This window comes from Sorex fumeus, unplaced genomic scaffold (assembly GCF_029834395.1).
Source record: "Sorex fumeus unplaced genomic scaffold, SorFum_2.1 ptg000018l, whole genome shotgun sequence".
In the NCBI taxonomy this organism is placed as follows: Eukaryota; Metazoa; Chordata; class Mammalia; order Eulipotyphla; family Soricidae; genus Sorex; species Sorex fumeus.
In genome coordinates, this window is record NW_026606075.1 from 7,405,440 (window position 1) to 7,421,948 (window position 16,509).

Sequence of the window (16,509 nt, forward strand, 5' to 3'; positions counted from 1 at the left end):
TGCTGCAGTTTTGAATTGAGCTCTTTATTTTCCCGACTGGGTCTGAGCCAAAGAGTTAAGAAGAACTCGTTTACCTGGCTGATCAGAGCTCATGAGATCTGAGCTTATGTGGGCTTTAAAAAACAAAATTTTTTTTTTAAATTAAGACACCGTGATTTGCAAAGTAATTCGTAATTGAGTCTTAGGCATGCTCGGTTCCAACAACAGCCCCATCAGCAGTGTCAGCTTCCCTCCACCGGTGTCCCCAGGTTCCTTCCAGTCACTGCCACCCCACCTCCCAGTCGTCCGCCTCTGCAGGCACCGTTTTGGGGGTTTTGTTTTTGGGCCACACCCGGCGATGCTGAGGGTTATTCCTGGCTCCTGGTTGTGTTCAGCGGACCTTAGGAGATGCCAAGGATCGAACACGTGCAAGGCAAGGGCCCCGCCCCCTTATTATCACTTTTATTATTACCTTATTATCACTTTTATTATTACCATCTACAGGCACCTTTTAAACTTTGGTTGTCGCTCTTTGGATCTTCTGCTTTCAGTGTTGTTGACTCCTAAGGCTTTAGAGGCACATTTACTGTGGAAACCAGTGCTCGGGAAGCAGGTGTGCTGTTAGAGAAGCTTGCTTGCTCTCTTCCGTGCTTACAACCTAGGCTAATTTTGCGTGCAACTCTAAGGTAGACCGAATAAAGAGAACAAGAGAAAGAGAAATGAAGAAATAATGTGCAAAAAGATGCACGTGCAGCTCACAGTTTGAAAGATGGAGCGTAAGTGAACCTTTCAAATCAGCGACTTCTCCCTTTGAAGAATATGATTTCTTGAATCCAGTAGTTTTCACTCAGCACCTTGTATTTAAATCACACTCCCCAGCCCACCAACGAAAGACAACAGATTGCTTTTTTTTTTTTAAAGCAACCAGTTCCAAGGGGACTGCTAGAGAGAACTATCTAGAGATAACAAAAATGCATTCTGTTCAATTCAAGGCTCCTGATTCATTGGGAAAATGACTTGGTACCTGTTGGGTGTAGGATGGTGTGTGGGGAAGGTGGGAGTCAGGGGACACACTCATTAGTCTTTCTGACTGCTGGAAAATCAGGAGGATCCTATCTCCTTGTATGCAAAGCATGTGCTTCAGCCAATGTTCAGTTCTCTCTCTGCCCCAGGTACCTTTTGAGAATGCAGCTATGCTTAGACAGTGCATTTGATTTTGTTTTCTCCATGTTGATAATTCAACAAACATTTAAATATCCTTGCCTCCAAGTTTTATGAAAGCCTGTGTCTTTAAAAATTCCAGTTGTAGCTGTTATTAAAAAATCAGGTTATCTATCTATCTATCTATCTATCTACAAGCCTTACAAGCGGCCAACATGGCCGACCCGAGTTCGATTCCTCCGCCCCTCTCGGAGAGCCCGGCAAGCTACCGAGAGTATTCGATATGCCAGACACAGTAACAACAAAGTCTCCAATGGAGACGTTACTGGGCCCGCTCGAGCAAATCGACGATCAACGGGAGGGCCTTTACCTTTACCTTTATCTATCTACACATGTACATATATATATGTGTCTGTGTATAACAACTATTGTTTAGACAATCTATGCCCTTTTAAAAATCTTTGTTCTTGATTTGTGATATCTCTTTCAAATTAGTCGGCCACTAATACTGATCACCAAGGGCTAGTGTTTGCTTGGCATTTTATATTCACTGTTTTATTTCAACTTTTTCTACAAAAAAGATATCCTTGTTTCACAAAATTATCTACTAAGACTCAAAGATGATCCCACAAATTAATATAGCCAATGCACAATTGAGATTTGGCTCCAGTCTACTTGAGTCTAAGCCTTTCTCTTCTTTTTCCCCCCCCACTGTGTTTTATATTTCATAAATAATTAGAAGCATTCCTTTCACACAGGTAAAATTGGATAGTGTGTCACATTCAGAAGTCAAAAACAGCAAAATGAATTTAAGGACTGTGTTAAGGAATTAATTACGATACTGTGTGATGAATTAAGGAAGTTTTCTGTGTTTGAGATTTTTGGAACCACCATAAATTAATTTGGACATGAATTAATATATTTTGCATTAATCCTTGGCCAGTTTTATTATCTGAACTCAAACAAAGCTATCTAGATATTATCCGTATATACTACCTTGGTCTGAAGCCATAGCACAGCAGGTAGGGCGTTTGCCTTGCACGTGCCCAACCCGGGTTCAATTCCTCTGTCCCTCTCGGAGAGCCCAGCAAGCTACCGAGAGTATCCTGCCCGCATGGCAGAGCCTGGCAAGCTCCCCGTGACGTATTCGATATGCCAAACACAGTAACAAGTCTCACAATGGAGATGTTACTGGTGCCCAGTCGAGCAAATCGATGAACAACGAGAGGACAATGCTACAGTGACATAGTGCCTTAGTGACTGTAGGTAGAGTATCAGCTATCTGCTTATCTGCTTTTCCATACAAACATGTACATACACACATATATTACTGTGCATGTGCCTGGCATGTAGTAGGGGCTCAATAAACATTTACTGAAAGATTGAAGTCATGATTTCTGTTTTAAATTAATTATCCACAGACAGGTAATTGTGTTGTCTAGAACATAAATGTGTGAAACATACTAATCAGTACTTACTTTGACCCTGAAATGTAATGTCCCCCACTCTTCAACCCTGAAACTTAATGTGTTCCTACCTCCCTCTGCATACACACACATTCACCAATAAAAGACAATGTGGTACCCTACAACAGAACAATGAGATATGAAGACATTACCAAACAACTCTCAACACAATCTCTGTGCCACCACTAATCATGGCCCAGAAACAAAATAAAAGTCAAAATGTAATGAGAGTAAGTCAGTTTGTTCAACTAAACTGATTTTCTTTTTCTCGTCAATGTTATAACTAAACATCGTTGTTTGAAATGGTATTATTCAAGAACTTGCTTTATGTGCTTGGAAAATGGTTCAAGTTACTGGAGCCCTTGTCTTGCCTGCCGAAGTCCCAAGTTCAGTCCCTCAGCACCATACTGCCTGGTGTAGGCCTCGAGACATCCAGCACTGTCAGATCCTAGTTGCATCTCATGGCTCAGCTAAGTACTTCAGACCTGCACAGTTAGATCAAGTATTACCCAGAGTGATCCCAGTCCACCTGAGCACCACTTGGGAAGCCTCAACCGCAAATAAAATACATGACACCTATCTTTAAAAAGAATCTGTTGTTGCCGGAGAGATAGTACAATGCGCAGCTGCTTGCCTTGCAAATGGCCAACATGGGTTCAATACCTGACTTCTCATACGGTCCCTGAGCTTTCCAAGAGTGATTCGTAAGAGCAGAACTAGGAGTAAACCCTGAGCACCTCTGGGTGTGTCCCCCAAACAAAACAAAATAAAAGATCTACTGTAAGCAATGATTTGTAGTACCCGGATGAGGTAGAAGGTAGAATGAGTTGGCATTCATGTTCCTTGCTATGAAACTATTCATTTGTTACAAGAACAAAAAAGTTGAAAACCTGTGTACTGACGCCCATTTTCCAAGCTTAGTTCTTTCCTGGTTGATGGGTACCCCCTATTCATCTCCTAAACCCTAATGTTGCTTTGTCTGGAGCTCAGACCAGCCCAGAAGCGGGACTCCTAGCACAGTTTAGCATCTTGAGGATTGGTGAAGTCACAAGGAGCTGGTTTGTGAGCACTCTCTCTGGAGGAGCACCAGCTATGAGAGCACTGTTCATAGCAGCAGAACCATGATATCTTTCTCCTGTTCTTTTCCCCATTGCTCCTGTCCCTTCTGGCATCCGTGATACTGTGGAACCACTTCCGCAACTCTGAGCAGGTTTCCCCAGCTAAAGTGACAGGGCTGAGCAAAGCTCTAGCATTCTCCCGGTGTACAGTACGGAACCCTTCCCCTATGGTGAGACCAGCCCCAGGTGTGTCTCCCTTTCTGAACTACATGCCTCTGGGTCCTTCAAGATCTTATTTTACTGTTTTGATTTTTCCAGTATGCTTCTCTACCAAATAATAAAACAAACCAGATTACCCCTGGGGCTAGAGTGATAGTGCAGTGGGTTGGGCACTTGCCCTACATGCATCTGATCTGGGTTCAATCTCCAGCACCCCATTATTGTCCTCTGAGCCTACCAGGAGTGATCCTTGAACGCAGAGTCAGGAGTAAGCTCTGAACACCTCTGACTGTGGCCCCCCCCAGAAACAACAAAAAGATTCCAACTGCCAGTGTTTTCATACTGCTACTGCTTTGCTTCCAGGCTGTTCAATATCTTTCCCTCTAGGAATTTAATGTGCACTGCCTGCCGCTTGGCTGTTTCTTCTCTCTGGTTGGTCATTGAAAGTGTTAATTCTGACCCACCTCAGCCAATGATTGGCCAGCAGATGTTTTTGAGTGATGAAGTAAACTGTAGTTGGTCAGGAGACAAAGGCAGAAATCAACTTAATTAGATTTAAAAGACTCAGTAAGTGAGAAGAAAATAATGCTCCCAACTTCAAGTGCTAATATTGGAGATATTGATTATTGGAGACAGGTTTTTGGAATGATCTATCTAAATAGAGTTTTAAATAGAGGTCAGAATTTCTAAATTCATTTAATCAAAACATTGAACCAATGTAAATAGCTAACAGATGATAGTATCCAGAGTTTGAATAGTAGCTGAAACTTAAAATCCATTTCCCTTCTAACCAAAGATGTACTTATGGTCAAAACGATAAAGGTAACATTGGAATCAGGGATTGTTCACAGTCTGGAGCTTGCGTTTTTCATGCAAAAGTTCCAGCTCAGTCTCTGACACTTAATGGTCCCTTGAGCACTGTAGGGAATGGCTAGTGAACCTGTACAAACTGACCTCCGAGCAAGAGTAACCCACCCTCTGTGTGCCCCCGCCAGAAATTTCTGTTGGTTTGTTTTTAATAAACAATTGTAGAAATTGATTTTTCCCAAATATGTGTTGATTAGAGATTTGGATATGACATAAATTTTAGTTCACTTTGAAAATGACCTATCTAGAATAACATATTACATAAGGAAAGAAGGACTCAAAGGTACTTTAACTTGCCCAGCTACATCAAGCCTGTGACTTGAACCAGAAGCTACACTGTAAAGAACTAAATGTAGGATTCTTGCTTTTGTACTCCAGGAAAAGATTTGATGTTCTTTTTAGGGCACACAATTACTCTGTTTTCCAGTTGATAATATGATCGTCCTTTTCGGTCCCTTTTATTATTTGTTTGCCAGGATTTACTGAAAATAGAACTGCAGTTGTTTCTAGCTGTCTTTGGCATTTTGAATAACTATGGAGAAAATTTCTGCTGCCTCAACAATCAATTTAATGCACATTTTCCTGTTTGGAGAACATAGCTAATACATTAGTTTGGAGTTTATGTATTTTCTTTTGAGGAGCATCTTAATAATGTCCATTTTTTTTTCCTTCTGGTTTTGTTCCACACCTGGCAATGCTCAAGGGTTATTCCTAGCTCTGTGCTCAGGAATCACTAGTGGTGGTGCTACAGGGGCCATGTGGGATACTGGGAATTGAACCCAGGATGGTCATATGCAAGGCAAGCGCTGACCAGCTGTACTACTTCAGGCCTCTAATGTCTTCATTTTTAAAATACTATGGATATTTTTCATGATTGTGATGATGACATCTTTACCCATCTTTACTTGCTTTCTTAGCCTTTAGCTCATCAAGTACTATTTATTTTTAAAATACAGGCTTGTGTTTAACTATATGATAATGTAGCACTGTAGCACTTTCCTCCCGTTGTTCATCGATTTGCTCGAGCGGGCACCAGTAACGTCTCCATTGTAAGACTTGTTGTTACTGTTTTTGGCATATCTAATACACCATGGGGAGCTTGCCAGGCTTTGCTGTGCAGGTGGGATACTCTTGATAGCTTGCTGGGCTCTCAGAGAGGGACAGAGAAGTCAAACAGGGGTTGGCAGCGTGCAAGGCAAATACCCTACCCACTGTGCTGTTGCTCCAGCCCACATGATAATGTATTCCTTTTCCTTTACAATTAAAAATATGTTCATTTTCAGGGTGGAGCAATAGTATTGTGGGTAGGGTGTTTGCCTTGCATGCGGCCAATTGGGGTTTGATCCCTGGCGTCCCATATGATCTCCTGAGCACTGCCAGGAGTGATCCCTGAATGCAGAGCCAGGAGTAAGCACTGAGCACTGCTAGGTGTGGCCCCCAAGTAACAACAACAGTTTTATTCTCCATGTGGTGCTAAAGATTGAACCCAAAGCATGTTTCTTCACCCTGTTGAGCCAGATCCCTGAGAAAGACATTAAGAGAAAAATCCTGGGGCCCTGAGCAATCGTACAATGGGTAAGGCCTTGCCTTGCATGAGACCGACCCAGGTTCTATCTGCGTTATCCTTTATGGTCCCTCAAAGCCACTAGAAGTGATTCCTGAGTTGCAAAGCCAGGACTAAAGCCCGAGCACCACTGGGTGTGGTCCCAAAACCAAACCAGACCAAATCAAACAAAAATTTTAAAAAGTAGAAAGTCCTGAGTTAAATTACCTCTCTAGTCCCCATTTCCTCTTGCATGATTGGGAAAACGAGCCTAAATCTTTTATTTTAAATTCATCTGACTCTATACCTGCTCAGAAAATTCTTATAGGTCATCGAGCTTCTCGGTTGCCCTATTGGGTCAAAGTGGTGAGCTCAGGCCCCTGTTTGAATTCAAAATGGACAAGAGTTTTGGAATGGAACCATTGGTCTTCATTTTTTTTGGGAATGGAACATTGGTCTTTATTTTTCTTCATTTTTTTTGGGAATGGAACATTGGTCTTTATTTTTTTGGAATGGGGCTTTTGTAAAAGGAGGCCTTGGAGCTCTATTTCTCTCTTGCCTTCTTTACTCAGGAATGATTGTGTCAGCCTGTGCTCATTATTTTGTTTGGTCATTGTGTGCCTGAGCATTTTAGAAGAGCAAAAATATCTGCCTCCTCAAAATATGTGTTTGGCCCAAAGTTAATTTCATCGGGAGGGGCCCAGAAAGCAGAACGGAGATTGCCTTTGACTAAGCTATTTACTTGTTGGCCTGCTAGATCATTTAGAGGGCCAGTGTGTGTACCGTGCATGTTGGAGGCCACATTCAATCCCCACTCCACTCACTTCATGGTTTTGAGCATCACCAGAAATGATGCCTGGACACTGCCAAGTGGAGCCCCCAAACAATCAAATAATTTTATGTGTAAACTCTTTGTAAGGGTCAACCGTCACCTCTCCCCTCCCCCCTCACACACATTTTTTTTTGTTTGTTTCTTTTTAAAGTTTTTGAGCCACACCCAACTGTGGAATTCAGGGCATTCTCCTGGCTCTTTGCTCAGCTATCACTCCTACCCTACCTACCATTCTTGGGGAGGACTATATGGGATGCCAGATTGTACTTGGCTCTGTTGTTGATTGGTTGGTTGGTTGGTTGGTTGGTTGGTTGGTTGGTTTTGGAAACAAGATGGCTTTGATGCTCAGGGCTTACTCCCAGCTCTGTGGTCAGGGATCACTCCTGGTGGGGCTGGCTTGGGGGCCATATATGATGTGTCTTAGTTAAAGATTTTAAGTTAATGTCTGAAACTATATGAGATACTTCACTTTGTTGGGTCTTTTCCATGAATACAGAAGGTATACATATTGCTAATAAACTCTTTTTTCACTTTATCTCTCTCAATTGGCCTCATGTTGTTGGGTCATTTACTAGTCTCTTAAAGAAGCAAAAGGGGTGATTTCCTCTGTGCCCTGAAGGCTTTCTCAGTCTTTGATGCAGTTCTCAAATGTTTGGTATAAAATCTCATACTCTTAAAAATTATTACACTTAAAGGAGTTTTTATGCTGTTAATATATTTTCTAGTATTATAAATTAAAATTGAGCAAAAATAAATCCATTCAATAATAAACTCATTGTATGTTAACATAAATTACATGAAAATATTTTCTAAACAAGAAATTTTATTGAAAGAATAGTGTTTTATGTTTTCGTGACTCTCCTAAATGTTTGGCTTTTAGAAGAGAGCTTAATTGTCAGTTGTGCTTCCACATTCGGTCTTGTTTGGAGGGAACAAACCTAAATATTATACGTAGGTGTGCAAGAAAATAATGGCCTTTTCAGATAATTTTTTTTCTTTGATCCCACACCAAAAACTGTCAAGTAGGAGTTTCTTAAAGGTAAAGGTAAAGGCCCTCCCGTTGATCATCGATTTGCTTGAGCGGGCCCAGTAACGTCTCCATTGGAGACTTTGTTGTTACTGTGTCTGGCATGTCGAATACGTCACTGGGAGCTTGCCAGGCTCTGCTGTGCGGGCAAGATACTCTTGGTAGCTTGCCAGGCTCTCCGAGAGGGGAGTTTCTTAAACTTTAATTATAGTGTTGACCCTGAAACCACTTTTTGGAGTGGACTCTGGTGAAGAGATTGGTGTTAGAACATTGTATGCTTGAAAACTAATCATGACTAATTTTTTAATTCATGGTAACTAAATAATAGAATAAAATAAAATGAAAGATCTTTCTGTACTCTCTCATTTTAAAATCTCTTGGCCTGTCTTGCACTATGAATGAGTCTTTTATGAACACATTCTTTTGTTACAAGGAAAATCATTGAGTTATGCTGATCTAAATGTTAATACATTTTATGATACAGTATCTAAAAATCCCATTTGCTCATCTCACCAGAAATAAAAAATCTTAAAATATCCGGCTACTGTCCATCGGAGAATAAATTTTCCAAAATTTTCTATCTTTGCTTTGAAAATTCACATTTAATCATTAGTAAATTATACTCATTTTTCCTCAGACAGTTGAACTATTTTGAGAATGTGTATAAGTATATTTAAAAGCTGGATTTGTAAAATTAGAATTATTTTTACTATGCAGCAATAGCACAGCGGGGAGGGCATTTGCCTTGCATGCAGCCGACCCGGGTTCAGTTCCTCCATCCCTCTTGGAGATCCCGGCAAGTTACCGAGAGTATCCCTCCCTCACGGCAGAGCCTAGAAGGCTCCCCATGGTGTATTCGAGATGCCAAGAACAGTAACGAGTCTCACAATGGAGACATTACTGCAATGCGCCAACCACCAAAGTGCCAAGGTCCCTCTGCCTTGTCCTTAAGTCCCCTCACTCCCACTCTTCCCTCCCACTCCCATAGTCCCCCTTTGTAAACTCAGTCCCATATGCTTTGTTTTGATTTCTGGTTCTTACTTTCTTTGACAATAGAGTAAGACTATTGAAGTTCCCTCTGAAGTCTGTATGAAGGAGAGCTTTGCCTTGTTTTTGCTTGACATGCTATATGGATTCTTTTCTCAATGCTGTAGGGTAGGAGTCCAATTCCATATTCCTTTCCCCCATCACTTCCGTTCTTTTTGCACACATGAATAACCAGTTTTTTTCAACACTGCTTGTTGACAAGGCTTTCTGCCCTCACCTCAAGCACCTCCTTTATCATTATATCAACTTCTTATCATGGTATCACCGTTATCCCGTTGTTCATCGATTTGCTCAACCGGGCACCAGTAATGTCTCCATTCATCCTAGCCCTGAGATTTTAGCAGCCTCTCCTTACTTGTCTTTCCCAATGCTACCGTATTGGAGGCTCTTTCAGGGTCAGGGGAATGAGACCTGTTATTGTTACTGTTTTTGGCATGTCTAATATGCCATGTGGGCAGGATATGCTCAGTACTTGCTGGGCTCTCCGAGAGGGAGAACTGACTATAAGAGATCTTCTGGAAGCTTTGTTTTACAGTCACTGGATCTTGGCTGTTGATGGGAATACATGGCACTGGGGCCAGTTTGTGTGTGTGACTGCCAAGCTACTTGAAAATGGGGGATCTGGGTGGAGGAGGCCCAGTCCTGATTTGAGCCGGCTTGGAGATCTCAGCCCTGGGTCCCGCTATCTGGGTTCCTCTGCCAGTTTCTTCATGCGTGAGGCTCGTCCGAGTGTGTGGAGAGTGGTCTTGAGCATGACTGTGGCTGGGTACTGGAGGTCTTCAGCTGCCGGGGCTCTGCTCAGGGTGGGGTGGGAAACAGCCCGACCCCCTCAGAGGAGCACTGGCGAAGACAGCCAGGTGTGGGGGCAGGAGACTCATATCTGAGGGTCTTGTTCTGGGCTCTTAATCCTGTTCCATTGATCCGATAGTCTGCCTTTACTCCAGGACCACATTATTTAGAATACTAAAAGTTTATACTCCCGTTTAAAGAAAAGGAATTCAAATAGCACCCAGATCTGTCTAATGAAGTGACCGTAAGAACTGTGTACCACAGATCCAGCATGGGGATCTACAACCAAGGGGCCAACCGTTGCAACCTCTACTTCATCCAAAGGATTTTAATGATTACTCACATATATTAATGTTCTATAACTTTAAAGTGAACTAAAATACAGACAGAATTCAGTGCCTCTGTTATGTTTTGTTTTTTTTTCAGCAAAGCTTTGGCTCTTTTAGGATTTTCATGTTTCTATACAAATGTTTGGAGTATTTATTTTATATCCTTGAAAGATGCCATGGGAATTTGATGGGGATTGCATTGAATGTGAGTAGTGTTTTGGGTAGGGTGGTTGTCTTAACAGTGTTATTCCTTCTGATTCATTAACATAGATATACTTCTTCATTTCCTTAAAGCTTCAATTTCTTTCATTATTATTATTATTATTATTATTGAATCACAGTGAGATACACAATTACAAGTTTGTGATTGGTTTTCAGTCCTATAATATTCCAATTCATAATGTTCTTTTATTATTTTTTGAAATTTTTTTTATGATACTAGGAATTAATTGGGCTGGAGCAATAGCACAGTGGGTAGGGCATTTGCCTTGCACACAGCTGACCCAGGTTTGATTCCTCTGCCCCTCTCAGAGAGCTGGCAAGCTACCAAGAGTATCCCGCCCTCACAGCAAAGCCTGGCAAGCTACCCGTGATATATTCGATATGCCAAAAACAGTAACAACAAGTTTCACAATGGAGACATTACTTGTGCCTGCTCGAGCAAGTGAATGAATAACAGGAGGACAGGGCTACAGTGCAGGAATTAATTAAATCTAAGGCTTCCTACATACAAGGAAGGCAACTTACCACCAAGCCACATCCCATCTTCTATTTCTTTTAGCCTGGCAAGCTACCGAAAGTATCTCGCCCGCACAGCAGAGCCTGGCAAGCTACCCATGATGTATTTGATATGCCAAACACATTAACAACAAGTCTCACAATAGAAACGTTACTGGGCCCGCTCGAGCAAATCGATGAACAATGGAGGACAGTGACAGTGACAGTGGCTTTTAGATTTTCATGTATGACATTTTGACTTACTTTACTAAGTTGATTCCTACATATTTAGCTTTTTGTTCGTTTTTACTTTTATTGTAATTATAAATGAAAAATGTTTTCATTAAGTTCTACTTCATTGTGTGTATGTAAGAAATACAACAGATCTTTGTGGATTTTTGTACTTATTTTATAGATTTATCATTTCTGAAAGTTTTTATCATTTGCAACTGCTGCTCGGATGATTGGGACCCCTCTTTGTGATTCTTTGAACCAGCAGTTCAGTGCCAGTACCAGAGGAAGTAATTTTGTTTGACCTGCAATTATCTGGGCCAACCTGGTTATGGTGAGGGGAAGGTTATCGCCAGGCCCACACCTGGTAATGCTTAGGAGACTACAGGGTTGGGCCCAGAGATGCTCAGGGAATCATACAGTGCTAGAATCAAAGCAGTTAGCATGTACTTTAACCCCTGTACTATCTTTTTGACCTGTCTAGAAATTTCCATACATTTCTTTGTATTTTCTATGTATGATACTGTCAATTACAGATAGTCATTGTTCTACTTCTTTTCCAATTTGAATCCTTTTAATTTATTTCCCTTGCCTAATTGCTGTGGCTAAGTCTTTCAATTTTATGCCAAATGATTGAGAATGGACATTTTTGTCTTGTGTCTGATCATCGACAAAACTTTCAAGATTTTTCTTATTGACTATATGATATCAACTCTGAGTTTATTATATGGGGCCTTTATTATATCCAGGAAAGTTCTTCTCTCTCACTTTGAGATTTTTTTTTTGTCATGAATGTGCATTGAATCTTGTCAAAAGCTTTCTTTGCATCCACTGACGTGAACAGAAGGTGTTTTGTATGTTTTGGCACCATACCCAGCAGTACTCAGGGGTCACTCCTGGCTCTGTGCTAAGGGATCACTCCCAGAAGTGTATGGGGGACCCTGAACAGTATGAGAGACACAACTGGGGTTGGTCACATGCAAGTGCTTTAATTTCTGTACTACCACTTTAGCCCTGATAATTTTTATTTTATATTTTGGGTTTTGGTGCCACATCTGGAAGTGCTGAAGGGTCTCCTGGCTTCAACTCAGGGATCTCTCTTGTGGAAGTCTGGGGACCACCTGGGGTGCCACGTATTGAACCCAGTCAGCCATATTCAAGGCAACTACCTTACCCACTGTATAGCTTTTTGGGTCCACTCTTTTTTTTTTTTTAATAGAATTCACCAATGAAGACTTTGGTATTTTGCTTTCTCTATTGGGAAGTCATTCAATTACTATTTTCTTGTTTCCATACTTTTTTTGAGTCAGAACTGATCACTATATCTTTCTAAGAGTGTATCCATTTCACCGGTGTATATAATTCATTGTCATAAGTTGTTGGTTTTTTTTATAATCCTTTCAATTTAAGTATGACTACTAGTTATATATTTTAAAATTTATTTTTTATTTTATATCTTTTTTCTGATCAGTCTAGCTAAAGTGTGTGATTTTTGGTACAATTTTAAAAGAAAAAATTGATTTTTGTGCTCTCATTTGCTTTTCTCTTCTCTCAGCATTTATTTCTGCTATAATCATTTGTGTTAACTGACATTTTGCTAGAGAGTTATCATTTTTGAATGTTCTAAGATCAGATCTTATGCTATTAATTTGATACCTTTTTTTTTTTTGAGCGGGAGAGCACACCTGTTGATACTCAGGGGTTACTGCTGGCTCTGCAATCAGGAATTACTTCTAGTGGTGCTGAGGGGAACCATAGGATTCTAGGGATCAAACTCGTATTGGCTGCATGCCAGGCAAGCATCCTATCTGCTGTACTATCTTTTTTGGCCCCTCACTTTCTGATATGTGTTTTTGGGATGATAAATGGCCTTCTAAACATTGCTTCTTACGCATCCCATTAAATGTGACATGTTGTGATTTCACTAAACACAGCATGTAAAAATTTTTTGATCTCCCTTGTGATTTCTTTTTCACTTGTTTTAGAAATGTGTTTTTAAATTTCTAAATATTGAGTGCTTCTCATATCTTTTTTCTGGTATTGATTTCTAATTCTGTTGTATTTGTAGAATAAGCTTTTTATGATGTTTTTAAATGTATCAACATTTATTTTGTGACCTAGAACATAGTTTGTTTGGTGAAATGGCTTTGACATTAAAGAAGAATATTCTGCCATTATTGAGTGGAGTAGTTTTATATATGTGTATATACACACATCTATCTATCTATCTATCTATCTATGTAAGGTTTAATTAGTTGACAATATTCAAGTTTTCCATAATTTGAGTTTTTATTATATTATGATAGTATAATATTAAAATATCATTGATAATAAATGATATAAAAACTTTTTTCATTTCTAACTTTTTATCCATTATTTTGATGCTTTATTTAGGTGTATATTGTTTACAAATATTATATCTTTCTTAGGTATTGGTCCTTTTACCATTTTGAGTACCTCATTTTTTGCTTGTATATTTCTTCTAGTCTACTTAGTCTGATAGTAACATAGCGATTTCAGCTCTATTTTGGGCTCCCTCTTCCTACCCTGTAATAGTGTTCAGGGGCTAGTCCCAGCTCTGTGCTTGGGGCCTTACTCTGTGCAGTGCTAGGGGGATTGAACTGGAGTTGGGTGCACGCTATACAAGAGCCTTAACATCGTCTGAACTATTTCTCTGGCTCTGGAAGAATTGTGGTCTCTCTCTCTCTCTCTCTCTCTCTCTCTCTCTCTCTCTCTCTCTCTCTCTCTCTTCTCTCTGTGTGTGTATGTTATTATGCTGGGATTGAACTCACGACTTCACAGACACGGCAAACTACCATTGAGCTACATTCCCAGCTCTCGCCTATTTTTTCATCTTTGACTATAAGTAGGGTTATTTTTAATGGCACATGGTTGATGGTTGTATCTTATTATTTTAATCTATCGCTATTGATTGAGGTGTAGAAATCATCACTTTTTTTTTTTTAACTTTTGGGCCACAGGTATCCAAGCTCAGGACTTACACTTGGCTCAGAGGTCACTCGTGCAAGTGCTCAGGGGATCATATTTGGGGCGAGGGATCCAGCTGGGGGTCAGCCACATGCAAGACAAGCACCATGATTCCTTTACTATCTCTCTAGTTATTAGATCATTCACTTGTATATTCTTCTCCATGCGCTACACCTGGTAGTGTGCAGAAGCTATTCCTGATATTGTATTCAGGATTGACAGCGCTTGGAGGACTGTATAATCTCTGGGCGGCTAGGGAAGGCCCCTGGCCAGGGAAGGCCCTTGTGGCTCTCCCCCTCACTGCTCAGGTAGCCCAGCCAGGGCAGCCCAGGCCATGGGGCAGACAGAAGAGGAAAAGAGGCCAAGTCAGTTGGTTGATCAGCTGCCGTTTATTCCATTCTTCCCACACGCCTGTTCCAGTCTCACTGAGACCCCCATTTCTAGTCTCACACGGCTCCTCCTGTCTCTCCCACTTATCTCTTCACGCTCCATCTCGCAGCTTGGGCTCTCTCTCTCTGCATGTGCCTGCTCCTGTATACTTTTCTACATTCTTCTCCCTCTTTCCCCCTTTCTGGTCTCTCCGCACTGCATCTTGCTGCCCTGCGGTCTCTCTCATCTCTTCTCTAACTCTCCTCTCTCTCCTACTCTCCAGCACTGGGGGAAGACTCCACATCCACTTGGGTAGCAAAATCAACATAAGAAAGCCCTTCCTGACTGCCCTTCAGACTCCAGTGTGGAAATACCACCTAAGGGTTTTCTTCTTTTCCTTAATCCAACAACTTAATTGACATCTTGATTAACTTCTTAATTCTACTTCTTAATATTAAATTATTTTGGATGGACACTGTAAGAGATACATTAAGCTTGTAGGGTGGCTCTCCCAGGAACATCTCTCCACAGACTCAGACGATAGTGCTCAGGTGGGATTAATCATTTCTAACCCTAGCAGGGTCCGAATCTAGTTAGTGCTTTTGGATCATGACAGCATTTGTCCATGACCAAGCTCTTAATTTATAGTTAAGCATTATGGTACTTTGGCCAGGCCCATTTTGATGCCAGGATAGCATATAGCTCACCACTTGCCCTGGATCCATCCTTTCCCTGTCAGGATCCCGCTTTGGGGGTGCTAGGAAATAAGAGCAACTGAGGCTTAGGTTGAGAGAACAGATGTCCAGGAGGTAAATATCTTTCAGAGTCAATTGACTCCCATGTTACAAAAGCATAGAATTAACTATCTTCTTTTGTCCATGCAAAAGGGACATTGCTCTGAGTTAACTATGCAAAGGACTTAAGTAGAAGAGGAAAAGCAATATTTACATTTCAACAGAGCACAACAAAAGAAGTTACAAGTAAGCACAAAGGAATGGGAGCACTGTGATGAGAGTAACTCGATAAACCTCAGGTCCCTGTGATAAGACAGAAAGGACAAATCAATGTTATCCTACAGAGGATCATATTTGGTATCAGGGTTTGAACTGGTTCAGCTGCATGCAAGGGAAGCACCTTACCTCCTGAACTATTTCCCCGAACTTTTTTTTTAATTGACTTGTATTTTTGTTGTTGTTCCCTGGCTTCATTCTTTGTATTAAATGCATATTTTTAGTAGAGGTGCATTTTCATTTCTAGTGTAACCTTACTCTTTGGGGGAAGGAGTGGAGTTGGTATCCCAAGGTTGGCTTAGGAGGCTCAGACATCCCTCCCAGCTATTTTTTTTAAATAATTTATTTATTCATTGAATCACTGTGGGAAAAGTTATAGAGCTTTCAGGTTTAGGTCTCAGTCATGTAAATATCAAACACATTTCCCTTTACCAATACTTATTTTTAACTGCGAACCCCAATAGAACCCCACCTCCCACCCCTCCCAATTCCCGTGAGGCAGATGAGTTCTAGTTAACACTCTATCTACTTTGACTAGATTCATTGTTTTGATAAAGGATGCACCATTATTATTTAGAGTTTACGACACCCCCCCCCAAATCAGACATGCTGAAACAGCGTTGTGAAATGATTTGCTTTCTACAGCTGGGTTTTAAGAATTAAATGATGTCTGGTTTTGGATTTCTGCTATTTTACTTATTAACCCTGGAAGTATTTCTTTTAAAAGTTAGATAGTTAAGAGATTGGTTTCTGTGCTCTGGAGTCGTGGCCGTGCTGGAGAGCCGCTCATGGGGGGCTACTGGTGACCTCGGTAGGGCGTGAAGGGCAGACCGGAATGCCCCCCCTTCCCATGAGGTTCCTGCCGCCCCCACCCCCG

General features: G+C 41.0%; 1 protein-coding gene across 1 annotated transcript in view; it reads left to right on the forward strand.

Annotated features, from left to right (window-relative positions):
- KIAA0825 (KIAA0825 ortholog) overlaps positions 1-16,509 on the forward strand; it is a 441,165-nt gene that overhangs the window by 580 nt on the left and 424,076 nt on the right. The gene's annotated exons all lie outside the window — the stretch shown is intronic.